Genomic DNA, 21,498 nt, shown 5'->3' on the forward strand with positions numbered 1-21,498 from the left:
ACCCCCTCTCCTTCTCGCACTTGGTTTGCTTGTCTGTCACTCCGACATGAACTCCCGACCGCCGTTTAGCCAGACTATTTATAGTTTAAAAACTGCTAATTAAAATGATCCAGGAGTGCGAATGTATTTATTTATTTTTTTTTTGCAAAAAAAAAGTGTTGATTACATAGTGCTTTATGCATGGTTAATTCACAGAAAGTTACATTTTTGCTTCACTATATGTGCGTTATAGTGAGGGAGTTATATATTACTGGATTTCTCAGATCCTAACATGTTGTACTTAGCTGCATACCATTGCAATATACTGTAAGACACACTTTCCTATTTGTCAATAAACTGGTTCCAGATTGCTTGTGTGATAGCCTGATCCCTATTCTCATTATTAACACTTTAATAGAGTGAGTAGTGGGGATGGTTTGATCTCCTCTTAATATTGATGTGATGCTCAGTAGTAGAACCTTTTGAACTGCTCATCCAGGGGAATATGGTGGTTTAGGGATTTTTTTTAATGCTCTCATTCAGTACGCTGCAATGCTTTCTACTGCACCGGGTGCACTGGTAATTTTGGCTGCACATGGTATTCATTTAACTTCATGCCCAGTGTCTTGCTCTTTAGATTCCTGCAAGGTTACAGGTACACCGAGACAATGCTAGTCTCTGCACAGCAACACGTTTAGCTTGCCTAGTTTCATCCTGTACAAATACCTTGGATAAATAAATCCAATTTGAAGGCTTTGTGCCATGAAATCAATTTAATCAGTCAGTTACCTTCCAAGCTCTGTTTAAGAGCTCTGTGCACTAGTCTGACAATTCGATTATCCAGTATGAATCATAGAAGCACAGGGCCAACATCGTAAACACCATGCTTTCATTGCGGCTACTTTTAATTAAAGGCTGAGTCTTGTTCTTTTCTGGGGGCCCAGAACTGAGCGCAATTTATTTTCGAATAAATAACTGCACACTTGTGTCTTGCTGTGTAATGAGTTTATTTTGTGTAGACCCAGTCAACTTTATCACATTACCATACACCTGCTGTCAATCACACAATCCAGCTGCTGTCCCTGAGTGTTGCAGCGTGAGACAAATGAAGACGGATTACTTTTCATTAAAACTTCCATCTCAGCACGCCTCAAGCTTTAAACAGCTTCCCGATTCATTAAGGATCACAACAGAAATGAAACGACTCCAGACCTAGTAAAAACAGCAATTCATTTCAGCATGCAGAGACCAGGACCTCGGATCCTGCAGGCTCTCCATGCATTCTGCCAGGCTCGGGTCGCCTCTGTGAATTTCCTTTAGACAAGTCCTTTTTTAGATAAATCCTGCTTGATTTATAATCTCCCACTTCCTTTAAATAAATAATGCAGGTAGTGTTCTCAGAGGTAACTTGTGTGGAAAACAACGCACTAGAAGACTGAAGTGAGTGACTGTAGTCGAGAGACAATGTAATGTCCTAGGCATCTAAAAGAAATCACCTGCACATTTTGCACGATTTTCTTTGCTTGTGTATCTATAACTATTTATGTTATTATATTTCTTGTAAAGCTTTAACCTATAAAAGGAATAAACCAGAATTGCCATTTTACTCTGAAAAAAACAAACAAAAACATGGTTACATAAATAGTTCAAATATTAAACATACACATCATTAAATATAAAAAATAGGGTTCTGACTAATAAACTATATTTCTGTTTCAAAATGAATCCTGTGTATTACTTTAGAAGAAAATGCAATTGCTGAATATTTGCAGTAGCACACAGAAAAGAAGAATCAGAATGCAATCCATTGGCTCTATTGTGTTTCTAAATTAATATCGTTCATTAAACATTTTGGACAATGATGTTAAAAAGTTTATGGAAATATGCATTATTTCTAAAGATAAATATTAACATGGTTTACATTTTAGACATCTTACCTGGTGTTCCAGTTGTTTTTTATATATATATATTTAATGCTTATATAATTATTGTAACAGAGCCTCTCCCTTGTCACTCCCATTCACCCTTTAAACACAAACCCAGACACAAAGCTTGCAGGTTTAAAGCACTTTCATGCACTTATGTACAAAACCAAAATAAAACTAAACAAAGCCTAGCTCCCATGTGGAGCCCTAACTAAACTTTTAGCTGTCCTTACCTAGCACACTTGTCGGCTAAGCCTTTTACCAGTCAAAACACTTGTTTCACACAGTTTATAACTTTAAACCAAATCACACAAGTTCATACAATCCCTTTCTCTTTCTTCCCAGCTCCCTGGTAGTTTCCTTAATAGAGCTTCAAGCTCTCTTTTTATATTCTGTGGATGTTCCCAAATAACACCAAATATCTTATTTGGGAACAGCCACATTCCCACATATATTATTTAACCCCATCCCTGCCAACCACCACCAGAACACGTATTTAAACATCTGTGTACACATTTGAGACACATAATCTAAATATTCATAAGGACGGACAAATTTTTATTTATAAAATACATATATATATATATATATTATATATATATATATATATATATATATATGTGTGTGTGTGTGTGTGTGTGTGTGTGTGTGTGTGTGTGTATATATATATATATATATATATATATATATATATATATATATATATATATATATATATATATATATATATATATATATATATATACATTTAATGTGTCGAAAAATGTACCTCTGTTTTTAGACTTTAGAATTGTCTAATGTTGCCTCACCACAGCAACTTCACACAACAGCTCAAGGGAACCAATCCCAGCTGCCATTGAGGAGGGATACCAGGCGTCTGGCCAATAAGGACAGCTGGAGCATGGTGAAGTAAAGCTGTCCCTGCCAAATCTTCCTCCCCGACACATGGAAGTTTCTGGGCAAAACTGCAACAGCCTCCCCACCTCAGATCCCCAATGAAGACCAATAACGTGCCACAGCTACCTTGTGCTCCCACTGCAGTATAGCTCACCCTGCACACCCTCCGGGACCTCTCAGCTTTTAGTGCTGAGCTACAATATACTGCACCTAATAGGAATAGACAGACGCTTCACTTTTCAGCATGGTATCACAACCCAATTGCTTTTCATGCTTGGTTGCTTACTTTATGTAAGCGTAGTAGCATCAGACAAGCAATCGACATTTACAGAAAGCGACTTTTCATTTTCATTGCAATGCACTTTTAATACTAGCAGTCATGATATGCTTCCCCAGTACAGTACAGTACACAGTTCAATTTTGTCTATGCTATTTGGTCAATAATAGTTATGCTACATGTTTATTACAAGATAAAGAGCTCATTTACTGACATCTGTTTGTTTAAAACAGGTAATGTGATAAGTGAAGTAGCTTATTTGGACTTTAAAAGATATCAATGTTATAAAAAAGGACTATTTCAACCCTGGTACTCAAGGACCCCCAACGCTCCAGAGAATTGTTTCAGTGAAATATTACGCACTTTGCTCATTTGGCAAGTTCCCTATGCCAAGCGCACTAAAGACCTGTGATGCTTGTTGCTGCCATCTAATGAGATTTCCTCTGCTCTCATTTGAAATAATTGTACAATAGGCATCCATTGTGTTCCATAGTAGGGTTCCAGCACTAAATAGTTCTTCAATTTGTACAGAAGTTTGTATTAATTGTGCAGAGTACATTTGCCAATGTTCAATTAACTCTAACAGAGTTAAATTTAACACTTTTCAAGAGAACATATAGCTCCCTCTATTTTAGTGTTAAATTAACGCTTTTGAAAGTGTTGCAAAATTAACACTACCATAGAGTAAACTTTTTAACACTGTTGGTGTTTAAATGTAACCTTTTCAGTGTAACTTTAACTATATTGCAGTGCACAAGAAAAAATAATTGACATTTAACATGTTTAAAATATCAAATGATATAAACTGAAATGTTAATTAGACAAGATGTAAATACCTTTTAAATGTATATATATATATATATATATATATATATATATATATATATATATATATATATATATATATATATATATATATATATATATATATATATATATATATATATACACACACACACACACAGAGACCATAATTGCAATCAGGCCATTTATTTATCAGTCTGAACTAACCTCTTTTGCTTTTATGGACCTAGAGCCTTCATTTTCAACTGGTGCTTTTGTTTTGGTTTAGGTCTACCAAAACGTCGAAATCTTGTCCACTGTCTGAAGATAATGAGAACTTCTCTGTGAGTGTGCTTGGAGAAGAGCGTGCAAGAGGAGAATCTGAAATGAGAATAACAAAATGTAGCTCAAATAAATAAAGTTCAAGACTTCACCATAGCGATAAAATAGCAAAAGGACTGGGAAGATGTTCTACAGATGTTATACAGTTCAACTGCAAATGCTAAAATCTTATTTTGTACCATTTTATACACTTAGGTACACCACAATTCTTTAAGATCTATGTATGTCTGGAGGTTAAATTATTTTTTTCTATTAGATGGATTTCTGTTTGTTATGCAGAACAAGATTTAAAAAAAGGAGATTGAGAATTAAGGTAAGTGTGCCTAATTTGCCAATTCCCAAGTACCAATGATACCCACCTCTTCTTATCACAAAATAATAAAATAAATAAATCATATGAACTGGTTTTGTATATTGTTAAATAAACATGGATTTACAATATGTAACTGGAAATAATCTAATTGATTTAATATGCAATTACAATATTTTAAAATAATTGTAAAATGCAGACATTAAAACAAAAAAAGGAAAAATTACCAAGTGGGTTTAATGTAGAAATAAAATATAATATACCTATTAAGCCCTCTTCAAATTATGGTCATATTTTGTAAGTCATTTATTACACTGTGTAACAAAAATGTATTTATGTTTTTGTTCCTGGGTAGTAAGTGTTATTTCCTAATTGCTTATGCCTCAAAAGTATAGAAAATGGCTATTATTCCCCACAAACTTTGCTTTTGTGACCAGGACAGTGATATTTCAAAATATCACTATTTCCAATGGGAAAATGGGCAAATGTGTGTCTTTTCGTTCACATAAAGTCAGAAAAAAACAACATATGAATCCAAATTAACATGTATTTATACTAAAGTAATGCAAAGATGACTACAAAAGATTTAGAAGTGAGTAGTTTTTTGAGATTTACAATTATACAGTAAATACAGGCATGTGGCGCATCGTCTGCCATTTCCAAGTGCAACTGAGGTGGGCAACGACGACTTCCAGTTTAAGATGACGGATAGAAAAGTCTCGAAGGTTGAAGCTACACCAGTGCAGCATTAATAATCTCAACATTGCAAACACACTTGCTACAGACACAATTTAACACTATGTGGTGTGAATTGAGACAAATCAACACTAAAAACCAACACTAATGTGTTTAACAATAATCTGAATGATTCTTTACAGATCATTGGATAGAAACTTTTGATAGATAAAACATCTAATTAATAATTACCCAGGTAATGATTATTTGATGCTAACATTGAATTGTCAGGAATTATTTAAGCCTTTCCCTGCAAATAACACCAAGCTGCCAGCTGATTACAAGCTATTAAATATTTACTTTTCTCTTCAATTTACGTTTAAGAGACTCATTTACATGCGGTAGAAACTGGTTGAAATTACATTAGTTAAGCCCAAATATCGGCTTGCTCATGCAAAAAGCAAACAAAATGAGTTGAACTGTTTGAATTGAGAATGCAAACTGTACTAAACACATCACTGCTTAGATTGGAGGAGTTCATGCTGTATCAAGAAATTCCTGCTGAGTTCACTGTTCACTATCTCTGTGGCTGGTGTTATGAGATCTGTACACATCGGTTAGTTTCTACCCACCAATTTAAGATGCATGAACTAATATCAGTAAACATAGTGAGACACCCTTGAGCACACATTGGTCTTTCATATACCAAACACCTGGTCATACTTTAGCTAAAGGATCTACAATGTATAGATGTGTTCACAGTTTGTTACAATGACACACTACCAGTAAAAAGATTAATGTTGTCTTATAATTTAAGCCATTTAAACATATTGCTATGACAGCTGGGGATTATTAAGCTAGTTTTGTTTATAACATGTTTATAATATCATTTTATTATTTATTATTTATAACACTTAAACCATGTAATAACTAGCAGACCAGATCTAAAACATAAAGAGAGGTCTGTTACTTATTAAAAGGGACTGAAACAGTAAAACACTGTGACTGTGTTTCACAAGGTTTAATAAATGTTTTAAAAACAGCAAATTAAATTGGTAACACTTTATATTGTGTCTCTGATTACTATCTATTTACATAGTAAATTCATGTTTACTTCCACATAATTACTAAGTTATTTTGCATAGTTAGAGTGTATGTGTAAATCGTTTTCCACAATATATGCAAGTACACAATTGTATCAGACCATGGTTAACGCTATAATGTACACCAAAAGCTGCATCTGCTTCCTGGTACATAGTTACTTCCTGGTAACTAGTCACTTCCTACTACATAATCACTTCCTGTGTTGAAGTTCAAACTCACTCCAGAGGTCTAGATGCAATCAGAGCTACCAGAGAGCAACAGTTCATCTCTAGTGTTCACAATTTCTTGCATAGCCTGAATTATTTAAACAAAAAAACAAAACAAAAACAAGCACAATAAAAGAGAGATAATCATGTTAATAAAGATATTCAAGGGTAAAGAATGGATTTTAACGCATGCATTAGCACTTCTTTAGGGCAACACAGAACTGACACTCTGTCTTATTTCCTCAAGGCTGTTTGTAAAGTTTTTGGAGTCAGGGCAGGGTGACAACGTGTTCTGCAGAAGTGGAGGGGGAAGGCAGAGGATGGCTTTCTGACGAGAAGACTAAAAGAGTGCCGGGGCACAGCTCTTTGGAACTGAGACATAGTGGAGCAAGTACAGGCTCTGCATTAAACTAAGTGCACCTGAAACAATCGAGTACAGCATGTGAATGCAAGGGGCTGGTACCACTGAATGCCAAAACATTTATTTTCAGTAATTACTAAAACAACCCCAGAGTGAGATATCAGGTTTTTGGCAGCCTGATAGCCAATGATATCAATCAGGGCTTAAACAGCTTACAGAAACCTCCCCGTTAGACAGTTCTGTTGAAGAATCGCATTAGCATGTCTGAGCAGGATTCAATGCAAATTTCTCAGCCCTGATTATGGCATGAAAATAGAGGATTTGACCTGTTTACACTGAGATAAATAATCAAGCGCAAAATCAGGAATAAGCTTAAGTGTAAGTACAGAGAAAATGATCTGCATTCTGATTGACAGTTGCTGGAAAGTGAATCAGAGTTTAGTTTTTTTGCCAATGCGGAACTACTCTGTGGAAAGAAACCAATGTGGTTTAAACTGGGAAATAAATGCAGTTTGAGAATAGTCCAAAGTCTAAGGTTACGATTACTAAGGATCTTTTAAAAACCTGTGTGTGGTTTCTTTAGCACAGCCTTTTTTAAAACACAAGTAATTCAGCATTAAAAGTAATGCAATGTTGATTCACATCAGTAATAATCACATTGAAGTAGTTTGTTTTGTTTTTTTTTTGTTTTTTTTTTTTAATAATATGCTTGAATGCTCTTAGCAGGGTTTCTTATATCAATTTTTCCAGGAGAGTGACACAATATAGCAGTTAATGTTTGTAAATTCTTGTATCTTTATTATTCTGTCATGTGTTATAGTGATGTCATTTTCCCACCTAAAAGCTGTAGACATTTTTTAAAGCAACTGTTTTTATCCTGCATCAATAATGAAATGCCTCATCAGATTCCAAGATGACTCTTATAAAGCATACACACTATATCACTTTACCATACTATATATGATTTACCCCACCTGATCACTTGCATACTTACAATGCAGGTAGCATGGAAATGATAATAGTCTAATAATGCATCCATCCTACAAATGCAGTGGTACCTCGAAACCTTATCTGTTTACTTCCCATACAGAAAAAGAGTGCAGAATTTCTTTCTTAATTTTACACCCGCCAAAATGGGTTCCTGCTCTGGTGACGAGGAAACTGACACAACAGTGTCCTGCCTGAAAATGTAAAAAATACGCCCAACCTTGTTTTGCATTTTGCACTCCAGGTAGTTGTTGGTGGTAGTTGTATATTGTGTACAGGGCTCAGTATATGATAATATATTTTATCACATGCATAAATGGTTTAACAACACAAAGCACACCTTGATTTCACCAGAAAAAAATAAATAAATAAACAAACACGTCATCTACCTGCCAGTTTCATCTTCTTCTTCCATATGGATAACCCTACTGAAGTGGCAGCATCTCTCTTTACTTCATATGATTCACATTTTTAAGCATATGCATAGAGGAAGGGAAAAGCTTTTTATATAAATTAAACACAAAGTTCTGGGAAATGACATTGCCCATTCAAATGCAGACACTAATGCATCTTATTTATTGTGTTGTTATTCCCCTGAGTTATCTGTGTCACACAGCCCAGTCGTTCATGCCATGTCAACTATCTATTGAAAAGGGAGCAAGAAGTTTGCTAGCAACGCAGCTCCCTGAGTGAGGGCAGTCGCCAGGTAGGAGGATATGAAGAATGAATCACTCAAGTCACCAGGATATTTTAATTCTTGTAGGAAAGATCCCATGTCGGTGGAAGGCAGTGCTATAATTAAGCTGATATGGCTCTGAGAATTGGCTCGGAATTTGCTGTAGTTGTCATACGCTTCTTTTCCTCATCTTCAAACTATTAGAAAATCAATTATCTCAACAAACCAGCTGTAAGAACTGTGTGCCAGCCACTTACTCCTGAAGTGAATAAGTTATTTGAAATTCATTACTGAAGTGAAAAACCCTCCAAGATTTAAAGTGCTAGCCTGTCCATTTTCATTTCTCTTGCAATTTTAACCAGCAGTATGCCTGCTCCCTCATCACAAATTCAAACAGCTGTCTTATATTTATTTCTGTGTTTATTTATTGAATGCAGATCGCTGGGTTTTGTTGGGGTGGGGGGGGGGGGGGTGGGGGGGTGTAATTATTCTGGGGAGTGATCTGAGTGTGCAGTGAGCAGTATACCAGAACTGTTAAGGTGCTCCCACCCCCATGGCGTTATTTACAATTTAATGACAAATGTATTCCTGGTTTGCTTGGAGACTGACAAACACAAGGCAAGAAGGGGAAGACATCCGAGACTGCAAATACTGTGTATGTGTCAAGGACGTTAGCAACATGGAATGGTGATAGGCACTGGTGTGTACAGGATGTGAAATTGAGTTGATGTGATGTCAGTCTTGCTCTTATGTAGCCTGGTAATCTCTTGCCAAGACTTCGTGTAGGATCAGTCAACTTGCAGTTCTGGGAAGGCTTTATCAGACTCATTGCCTGACATCGCTGTCAAACCGAGAGTCACGGGCGAGAGATTTAAGACGAGGTGTCACATCTCCACATCACAGCCCATTTTACCACAACCTACAATTTTAAACACTCTTTCTAGAAACATTATTGCTCCATTTGAGACAGTTTGCCATTAAAACACCCCTGCTCTTCAGACCTCTCAAGCGTCTGATTCCCTCTGTAAACATTCAGGGGGTGGTGCACCGGGAGACACTGAATATCTCCAGTCTCCAAACTGCTCAATAATCTCCTTCCTTCATCATGTTTATTTATTTATTATTGTTTCTCAGCTTTGTGGTTAAAAATGCAACAGTAACAGCAAACAATAACACGTGCAGAAACACCAAGGTCAGCGCCACCAAAGAAGTGAGGTTTGTGATGAAATGCATTGTCATTTAGTTTCCTATAGGAGTGCCACTGCTCAACATGAGAAAAACAAAGCATTTCTAAAATCACTGAGTCTGACTCCCAATGAGATATTTCTGCATCGAAAACTTGTTTGGTCTTTTTTGTAAAAAAAGATTACTACTATAATAATAATACTAATAATAATATGTGCTATATTAATATTATTATATCACATCAGGGTTCCTTATGGTAGAAAGCCAAGTGTTCATTTCAGTATTTTACAAACATGAGGTTTATTTGGTGGTAACAAAAGAAGCAATTGAAAACGAAATAAGTGAAAATTTATTTAATTATGGAATACAGTACCTACAAATATTTCCTCCACATTTGGAGTAATTTACTGGCTTGCAAATTGGTCTCGCTGCACCACGAATCTGAGCAGGCAATCACTGGATCTTTAATACATACAAACTTGCATGTTCCAACACATATATTTAAATGGCTACCACATAAAATAAAATACTGTTACCAATACTGGCCAAAAACGCTATAGTTTACTATAGTATGCTGCAGTACATGCTATAGTTTATTCTAGGACACTGTACTGTGTTGGTACCTTGTTTTGCTGTTGACAAATTACATTACCCTTGGTATAGATTATTATAGTAAACACATAGCAAAGTGTAAGAGAGCATAGTGAAAGCATGGTAAGCACAATAAAACACAGGTTAATAATGTGAAGCACAGACGTATGGTAAAGCATATTTTAAAAAGACATGGCTACCAAGATAAAGTATAGTAAATATATAGTATAACCAGTGGGAAAGCATGAGAAAATAGAAACATTACTGTGCAAATGTACAGTGGTAAACCTTTATAAGGATCTTGTGTATATTGGTGCAAGCCCACCTATAACTCTTGGCTTTGGAGCCCAGTTGTATACAGGAACAATCCTGCTAGTGGCTTAGAATTGGAATCTCAACAGTGGGGGTCTGTCTGTTCTGGAATCTGAACAGAACTCCCTTCTAATCTGCAGACAAAAACATTATTCTTAACTTTATCAAAAAATTGGTTAGATTTGGAGAACATACTTTTTAAACTCACATGTGTGGACGCTGTCCAATTGCATATTATTTATTTTATTTATTTATTTATTTATTTGTGTCTTAGTGGACGCCCTTACTCAGGGTGACTTACAGTTGAAAACAAAAAAGAACATATCAAGAATTACAGTACAATATCCGATCTATAATCCAAGGTGTCCTTTCAAGCCAATTAATTTGAATAGATTCCCTGTTGTAGGGGATTGGAGGCCTTGTTTTGAAGCAGGTGCAAAGGAAAGATGCATTTTCTTATTATAATAAAACAGTTTGAACGGAATAAAACTAGCTAGAAAAAAACTTGCAAGAAAGAGCAGTGTTTGCTGTCTAGTTTTACACTACAGTTCTCCCTCGCTATAAAGCTCTCTGTTATAATGCGCCTCAGATATAACTTTCCTACGGCATGTCCCCCAATTCCTTGTACTAGTGATTCATGCAATATTTATACAGTAAATACAGTACAAGTGTTGTTCAAACTGCAAACAACTCAGTATAACTTCCATTTCTGTCTCTCCCTTTTGATACAGTATCTGAACTGAAGAAAAGCTGCAGGTTCGTTTCAACCCCACTCCGGCAGCCGAACCTGGGACGAGCCCATTCCCTGTTCTCCTCTCCCGACCTGCTCTCCTTCTCAGAGTTGGCTTGCTTGTCTGTCTCTTTGAACTGAACCTCTGATCACCGTTTAGCCAGGCTATTTATAGTTTAAAAATTGCTAATTAAAATGATCCACAAGTGGGAATGTTACTTTTTTTGTGTATGTAAAAAACATAGCATTGATTACATGTGCTTTACGCATGGTTAATTCACAGAAAGTTACATATTCGCTTCACTATATGTGCATTGTAGAGGGAGTTATTTTATTTTGTATTTTAGTCAGATTTTAGTCAGGGCAGTGCAGGGGTCCGAGTGGCTCACCTGGTAAAAACACAGCTGTGTGGTGTGCAGAGTGTGTCATACAGTCAGGGCAGTGCAGGGGTCCGAGTGGCTCACCTGGTAAAAACACAGCTGTGTGGTGTGCAGAGTGTGTCATACAGTCAAGGGAGTGCAGGGGTACCTGAGTGGCTCCCCTGGTAAAAGCACAGCTGTGTGGTGTGCAGAGTGTGTAATACAATCAAAGGAGTGCAGGGGTACCTGAGTGGCTCACCTGGTGAAAGCACAGCTGTGTGGTGTGCAGGGTGAGTTTTACTTCACTGGGGATTCCGGAGGGAGCGTTGCATTGGCTCTGGTTAGGGAGGCAAAACCAGAAGGGACTGTTTGTTCTCATTGCCCCAGACTGGACCCTACCACCCAGGCACCCAGTGAGCTCAGGCAGGCTATCTGCAGCGCTGGCCTTCATCTGCTCTTGAGATCCTGGGCATAGAAGAGGAAGCAGGCTTGGTTGTGGGACCAGAGGATGCCCACTGCACCTTCAGTTCTCCTGAGCTGTGTGAGCAATTGCAGCAGTGAAGAGCACTCTAAATTTATATTTTAAAAAATACAACACTCCAAGCCACTAATACAATCAGTGTGAATATATGGAGCTGGTTTGAATAACTGGACCCCCTGTCTGACATTGGTACATCTGTCTTTATTGTTTTGTTCTTCAAATCCTCAGAAGTAAAGACAAACTGCATTTGGGTTGTAACTGAAAGATAAAGAAGGGAACAGAAAGCTTGTCATAGTGACTAACTCCCTCAGAAAATGAAAGACTACAACACAGCCAGGTTCTAATTTGAATTTAAAGCTCTGAAGGAGGGAGCGAGCTAGCTGCTTCACATTCTATTGGGCACATATTACTTTTAAACATGCAGATTTTAATTACAGCTAACGGTTAAGACTCCAAAGTACTTGCATTCCACATTTTAAAACATGAATAATTTACTAATAATCATGTACCTTCTTCGACACAAAAGGAATCTGTATGTCTTTGTCATTTAACATTTTGTGCCTATTGTATTAATAAATGAAATATAAAAGAATCATTATACCATCCTTATTAGCATTTTACACTGCTCAAATAAAAATATAAAAAGCAGTAATGTACTCTCTCTCTTTAACTCTACAATATTTAACATGTCTAAAATCACTAGCTTGTTTTTGAAATACTGTTGAGACTAATGTTCCATTCGGTGTGCATATTGAAATACAGCAGCTCTCCCTTAATGAAACTTAGCTGTCGGCATAAATACCATTCCATCTGTTGTTACCACAGGCCCCTGTGTGTTCTGAGAATCTCCTGGATATCCCACCATTGAGCACTCTCCAAATAGCTGCAGCTGGATTCCATTGTGTCCAAGGGCATTTTTAAGCCAGTTGAAACAATGTACAAATATTTAGAATCAACTTCAATGCAAGATAGAGAATAGTTTCTTGTACGTTTTAATAGTTTAAATTGTACGTGCATATCCGTTTTTGACTTTTCCTGAATATATGAATTAAGTATCCTGACTACATTTGATAGCAAGAATTGCAAAAATGATAAAGTTATACACAGTTCTACCTAGAACCGCCACGCGGGTCAATGTGACCCATGCATTACAATACATTATTTTTTTAATATAACATAAGATATTCTATTTTTTTTTTTGTAAATGCAGCAAACAAGACATATCCCTCCTTCTAGCACACATGTTTTTTTTTTATTTTATTTTATTTCAAGCCTTTGCTATGATTGTGGATTTGTCAAGATGCCAACTCAGTGAAAGCCTAGTTACTTATTTTTCAATGTACCTGGGAGACAGCAATTCTTTGTTTTTTCCACAAATGCAACTGGGAATATATCAGAAGGAAATCTTTAATTTTAAATTGATTGGAATACGGCAAGCTGAACACAGATGCGTACAGCAAACTGAAATGACAGGTAGGATAACAACTTTATGTGCCTAATATAAAACATATTTTATAGATTATTTTTTATATTACTTTTAGAAGAAAAAAAATGGTTTTACAGGTTTGTATGTACCTGTTTACAAGTGTTTACATAATAGTGTTTGGAACTGTGTCTGTGTTTACACACAGCTCCTGGATGCAGGCACAGTCAGCTGGCAGACGCATACGCTCCTCCATAGAGTACAATGCAGCCCTCATACCAGAAGTAGTGTTATATTTTATTTTTATGTAGTATTAGAAAGAATGATTTCAGTTTTATAGTTTTTTGTATATATATACCGTTTACACCTGTACAAGGGTATATGTACACGCCCATTTCTTTTGGAATGTATATTTTATTATATTTTTTCAGTTTGTAGTTGTGCTGTATATGTGCTCATTTTAAAAATAAAACCTTTTATGTTTAATTTTCTATTTAAATACAGTGATTCTGTAATGCAAATGTTAGATATGATGTTCATGAATAAAACTTTTCAGTTCTTTAATGAAATTTCTTTAATGAAAACATATATATATAATATATATATTAATACAGAAATTATTTTTAATGGATAAATATATATATATTATATGAATACAGTTCTTTAAGAAAACTTATATACATATATATATATATGAATACAGTTCTTTAATGAAAACAAAGAGCAGCGATCCAAGTTTAGTGCTGGCCTTTGGCGACGGCTTTGGATCGTGTTAGCCATCGAAATAACAACAAACAGTATTATTAATGACAAACAAAACAAACAAAACACTTACATTTTCACAAAACAGGTTCTCCTTTTGGTCACGCAATTTTAACCATTCACAAAGGAACAGATCACATTACAACGACCCCTTAAATACCCTCAATCATGACCCCTTGGTTAACGAGTGTAGCCACTCCTCCAATCCGCGGACGCCACATTGTTTCCCTTCCGGGTCGATGATTTAGTGTACTGTAGCTTTGCCCCCTTTCTAGATGGCTGACTTCCACCTAACCCTGGATATGAATTGTCAGGCCATCCAGTCCAGGGTACCCTGTTCCCTTTTCACAGTGCCCTCGCAGGCCGGGAGGGAGATCTAACACCAAGAATCATTCAATCTCTGTCATAATCTCATTCTAACTTTGTCTTGGTTTAGGGAAATATACGTACAAATTGATTGGATCTTCATTAGGAAACTTTTTTTGTTTGGTTCTATAAATAAAAGCCCCCACATGATGATGACGAAGATAATGATAATGATGATGTGGTGTTTTTGCCATCATTTCCTCAATGAGTCAGCCATTGTTTATGTGAAATATGCAATCCCCTTTTGTTGACTTCATCCTCTGCACACACTTAAGTGAATTAAAAAACAAAAAAGTGCAGTGAGTACTGCATGTGAGAGACAGATCCGCATGACTCACATGTATTACAGAACTGATCACCTACTGTATTATTCATCAGGAGTTAAGCTTCTTTCCAAATCAGTGCACAGTGAAACCGGTTAGTCTGGGCTGCAGTTAGACCTATACTTAACCAATCCATGCTTCCCTAGAGGCACATTACAGTCAGCTTCATAAAACATAACCGGATAGATCTGCTTAAAGCCAACTTGAGACTGCCGCATTGCAAACACACAGTGCTACACAAATGAAGTGGAATAGCTTTAAAAACTTTCTTTTCAAAGGAGAGACAGTCAGCAATGCACAACCCAGTTTACATGCAGCATGCACGATCAACGATTTATACATTTAGACCCTGCAGGTTACCCTGCTAATGCCTGCAACTGCTGGTGAGCCAGTGACCAGAAAGAGTTGAGGTTGGGATGCATATCTATTGGCTTCTTACTGCTTACTGGTGTTCACTACTCTGAGCACACTGTGCTCAGTTTGTGTTCCAGTTTTCAGACTTGGGGAGGTCAGGTGAAGGTTCTTACCTATTTCGATAGTCATATGAAATTCAGTGACTTGTTTCTGAGAAGGCAGAATCTGGTACTTAAGAAACTGCAGTGCTAAGCTTTTCTTCCTCAGCTTTTTTTTTGTAAATGGTCCCATCGTTTGGCATTTCTTAAACTAGTACACATTGGTGGTGTTGTAGTTCTAAATCTGAAAGTACTGGAATGCCAATTAAAATATAGATTTTGTGACTTGTTTTGAAAGCATCTAGCAGGTAAATATTGTCTTTGGTGGTTTATGTATTTTTTGGCTATTTTTATCATGGATGTTTTTTTGAGGTCATCGTCAGCCCAGTACTTCATTACCACGATGCCCTGTATAGTATATCACATCCTCCCCCTGTCTTCAATCACCACAATACCTGTATAGTATATCACATCCTCCCCCTGTCTTCAATCACCACGATGCCCTGTATAGTATATCACATCCTCCCCCTGTCTTCAATCACCACGATGCCCTGTATAGTATATCACACCCTCCCCCTGTCTTCAATCACCACGATGCCCTGTATAGTATATCACACCCTCCCCCTGTCTTCAATCACCACGATGCCCTGTATAGTATATCACACCCTCCCCCTGTCTTCAATCACCATGATGCCTGTATAGTATATCAAGACAGGGGTTGATGTGATCACGTTTTTTACATCTGGTAAGGATCCTGGCAGCAGCATTCTGAACTAGCTGCAGTTGGTTTATGGTGCGTGCTGGGAGACCACCATATAGAGAGTTGCAGTAGTCGAGTCGAGAGGAGACAAACACATGACATCTTCACATCTGGGAGGGAAAGGTAGGGATGGACTTTGGAGATGTTTTGAAGATGGTAGAAGGATGATTTGACCACGGAGGAGATGTGGGCATCAAAGGAGAGGTTGCTGTCAAGAAGTACACCAAGGCTTCGTATTGTGGGGGAAGGCAGCAGCAGACAGTTTCCGAGGTTCAGGGCAGCTATATTATAACAATGTTTTGAATGCAAGCAATTTATTGTTAAGTCCAGGTTCTGTATCTATAGAAAAAAGTACCGGAACAGTGTTACTGCGCGTTCTGGCTTGACTACACCAGTGCAAAATGGTGCTATACTTTTATTATTCATATTGTTAATGTGTTTGTGTTGATGGATATTATCTGATGTGTATTTATGGATATTGCTTTTGCCCCAGTGGCTACAGTTTTGTGAACCACTTAGCCAGGCTGAGAAGTGGTTATATACGATGAATAATATACATTATATAATGCTAACGTCATAACAAAAAATATTTCAGAATCGTATTGTTATAATGGATCCCTAAACTAAAGTGTTGCCAAGGATTGATTGATTGATAGATTGATATAATGATTAATTGATCAACTGATTGATTGATTGATTGATTTGTTGATTGATTTGTTAATTGATGGATTTATTCATTAATTGATTTGTTGATTGATTGATTGATTGATTGATTTGTTGATTGATTTGTTAATTGATGGATTTATTCATTAATTGATTGGTTGGTTGATTGATTGGTTGATTGATTGATTGATTGATTTGTTGATTGATTTGTTAATTGATTGATTTGTTGATTGATTCGTTGAGGGATGGGTTGATTGATTGATGGATTGATAGATTGATTGATGGATTGATTGACTGATTGCAGTGCCTGTGAACTGACTGCAATCATTTGCTGCAGGTTAAAGAGAACAAAAAGAGCACACTCCCCTCCTCCGCCTCCCAGCGCAGCTCCAGAACAATGAAAGAGAAGCCAGCTGCCACCTTCACGGGCTGTGTGCGTCAGGCATGTCTGTGGACACTTCACTAGTCTTAATTGGGGGCTGATTTGGAAGGAGTCAAATGCTGTCATTAGAAGAAAAAACAAAAAGGATAGAATTGACAAGCATATTAAACAAGGGATACAATTAGCTGGATCTTCTGAATTTATTAGTGCCGATTTACACTAATAAATTCCTGGGACGAGTTGCTTGGACAGACACTTTGGTTGGCCTTCCATTTACAGTGAAACACTGGGAGTCGTGAGCTTATTGTCTGACCTTAGGACAAGTCACCTGACTTGCTTGTGCTCAAAAGTAATCCCTTATGTGCCGTCCTTCTTCGACTGCAAAACTGGGTACAACAAGGGCACTGACATAAAATACAAGGCTGTGAATCAGTAACCTAAATGCATTGTATTATTTCTATGAATATTGTTATACGAAGATATATTTTAAAAGAGATCCATGTTAACACATGCCTTTTTTCAGTTGAGTGTTGTTCTTCTGTTGTTAGAACCACACTGATCCGAGCTTAACCGATTGGTTAAGGACCTTTTTCAGGATGCAATTGACTTACTATCGGAAACAAAAAACAAAAGGAATTTAGGCTATATAGAAATGCTCTGACTCCCTGACTGAGGGAGGCTGTGATGTGCGGTGGTCCTAATCTGTTTTAGAGCTGCAGGGATGGTACATCAATGACGTGGTTACACTCAGGGTTAAAGATCTGAATACAAAATATATCTGTGTCTCACAAATGAGGCGGAACTGGATTAAATTATCAAACAAATTAGCTGTATTGGAATTATTGTTGATTTTCATTGGTATCTATTGTCTGTGTTTTGCTTTATATTGTTCCTTTTGTTTTTAATGGCTACAGTACTACTACTGCTACGAAGAAGAAGAAGAAGAAGAAGAAGAAGAAGAAGAAGAAGAAGAAGAAGAAGAAGAAGAAGAAGAAGAAGAAGAAGAAGAAGATTCTTTGTTGTATGTCATAAACAGGGTCCAAGTTCTTTCACACAACAATGGTGGTAACACTATAATATAACAAGCATGTCATTACTATTTTATTCAACTGAATCAAACAATAATTTAACCCTAACACTAACATTAATTAATCAGGAATAAGGACCCAATTTAAAACACCACTAATATGCTTTTCTCTCTTAGTTTTCCTATTTTACAATCCAAACAGCCTTTGTTTTTGTCTTTTTATTAGATTTCATTTATGGATTTTTTACTTTTAGTTGTTCTTTTTCTAAAAACTAACTTTTTTTTACAATTAAAACCGCATGTGTGTCTGTTTTATCAAATTCTGTTTTAGACTGCTTTTAATTTATCATTTCACTTTTCATTTGTGTGTGTGTGTGTGTGTGTGTGTGTGTGTGTGTGTGTGTGTGTGTGTGTGTGTGTGTGTGTGTGTGTGTGTGTGTGTGTGTGTGTGTGTGTGTGTGTGTGTGTGTGTGTGTGTGTGTGTGTGTGTGTGTGTGAGTGTGTGTGTGTGTGTGTGAGTGTGTGTGTGTGTGTGTGTGTGTGAGTGTGTGTGTGTGAGTGTGTGTGTGTGTGTGTGTGTGTGTGTGTGTGTGTGTGTGTGTGTGTGTGTGTGTGTGTGTGTGTGTGTGTGTGTGTGTGTGTGTGTGTGTGAGTGAGTGTGTGTGTGAGTGTGTGTGTGTGTGTGTGTGTGTGTGTGTGTGTGTGTGTGTGTGTGAGTGTGTGTGTGTGTGTGTGTGTGTGTGTGTGTGTGTGTGTGTGTGTGTGTGAGTGTGTGTGTGTGTGAGTGTGTGTGTGTGTGTGTGTGTGTGTGTGTGTGTGTGTGTGTGTGTGTGTGTGTGTGTGTGTGTGTGTGTGTGTGTGTGTGTGTGTGTGTGTGTGTGTGTGTGTGTGTGTGTGTGTGTGTGTGTGTGAGTGTGTGTGTGTGTGTGTGTGTGTGTGTGTGTGTGTGTGTGTGTGTGTGTGTGTGTGTGTGTGTGTGTGTGTGTGTGTGTGTGTGTGTGTGTGTGTGTGTGTGTGTGTGTGTGTGTGTGTGTGTGTGTGAGTGTGTGTGTGTGTGTGTGTCTTAGGATCCTTGTGATGAAAGGCTATAGAAATGTGTACTGTTGTTGTGTTGAATGTATAAAAAATCGATGCCTTATTTATATGAAATCAATTGGAAATGTGCTACTTCATACATAATTATATTACTGACAGCTTTTAACTGAACTGAAACAGTTGCCATGAATTTTAATAATTACTTTTATTTTAATAATAAATGGAAAGCATGGCTTTAGTAAAAAAAAATGTGTTTGATGAATTGAAGAGATTAGAAAAAATCAGGCAAGATTGGTGTGTAAATGAGAAGTGCTATCTGAGTGAATCTTGCAGCCTCTTTTTTATGTTATGGTTGAAAAATATTAGTATTGTTTACTAAGAAGATTAAGGCCGAATTGGAGAGAGGCTGGTTGTTGTGTGGAGATGTAGATAAGATTGAGGGTTTTACCTTCTGAGTAGGAGCCCACATGCAATACACAGAGTCCCATTATCTCCTGCTCAGCCTAGCACAGCTACATTAAGTTGTTCATTGTAATTAGCAATGGCAGGAGTAGATTTAAAAAGATATGGAATAGTTTAGGTGCTGCAGCGGAGCCATCGAAAAGACATTATATATTAGAAATTAATAAAAGGACTATAGCATGCACGGTACACAAGAACCTGGCTTATACAGGAAGTGAAACCCCAAAGTTTTAGTAAGAGACGCTTGCCAGTTCACACTGGCCTGCTTCAGTATAATTAGTGGATCATCGTAATGCAGCAGCACGCATGCATAATTGTGGTAGTTTTGTAAAACTGCAGTGTAATTTTAATTTCAAAAGTAATGCAAACTCCGTTTTCATAATATTATTACCAGATTAAGCTATTTCAAGTCGTATAAAAAAAAAAGGAGAGTGCTGTTTTGCAATTATAATATTGTGAAATTAGAACATTTGACAAAGTACAAGTGCTCCGTGATATCCACTCATAGCAGCAGAATCGGCAGGCTGGAAATTGCAAAGCCTGCATTTTAACAGAACATCTTCTGTGATATAGGATATAAATTCAAACACAATGAAAATAGAAATATGAAGAAAGAAAGAAAGAAAGAAAGAAAAAAGAAAGAAAGAAAGAAAGAAAGAAAGAAAGAAAGAAAGAACCCTTTATTTTCTAAAAGTATACAATTATTTTCCAAATGTGTATCTACTGCAGGAGTATATTTCAGAAATAAAAGTGAGCTGCCCAGTGATCATGAGAATCAAAATGCTGGATAAGACACAGCCTGACTGAATTGGATAAGAGGAGCCCCTTGTTAAAAAGAACACACTCAGTTAATCCTCTTCAAACCCTCAGCCAGAGTTATTAAACAGACTGGAATCTTAAAGGACACAGAGCTAATAAAATAATTCCAGAAAGTCTTACCTTAGTATGTATAACCATCAGGCAGATCTCACACTGTCCCAGAATTCAAAAGCCCTGCTTCATAGGTTTAAACCTTACGCCTTATCAGAAACTGAAGGCTACAGAAATGGAAATTACAAGGTTAATAAACCAAGTTCCAATTTGCTGCAGTGTGTGGGTCTTTCTTATAGGAATATGTGAGACGTAAGGAAGGATGGCAACATATACTATCTAAGATGTACTGACATTATTTTACCTCTGTGTCCTTTAAAGCACTCAAGCCTTGCCTATTTATTTATTTGTCCAGACTCCCAAGGTTTGGCTGCATAGGGCTGTGGAATTATGTATTGCCACGCACTAGGGACTGCCTTTTACATATTTTATTTGCTACAAATGACTAAAGTCACATGTGTGACAATTAGTTAATGTGTGACAGGGGCGTTAGCTGGTGATTTAGGAAAAGTACTGGCAATTGATTAGGCACAAAATAAACACATGTCAAATATATATTCACATAGAAAGAAAGAAAGAAAGAAAGAAAGAAAGAAAGAAAAGAAACCCTCTTTTCCTTTTCCTCGGTTTCGTTAGATCTTTCTGTCCTTGCTTCTTTCTTTTTCTTTGTTATTCTATTCCTTTCTTTCTTGGGGTCATACTTAAAGAAAGAAAGAAAGAACCTTTTTTAAAATATACCTGGTGAAGGAATAGACAAGTATTTGTCTTGACTTCATGACTCATGTTAAATTGA

The sequence above is a fragment of the Polyodon spathula genome, chromosome 5 (genome assembly GCF_017654505.1).
Source record: "Polyodon spathula isolate WHYD16114869_AA chromosome 5, ASM1765450v1, whole genome shotgun sequence".
NCBI lineage: Eukaryota > Metazoa > Chordata > Actinopteri > Acipenseriformes > Polyodontidae > Polyodon > Polyodon spathula.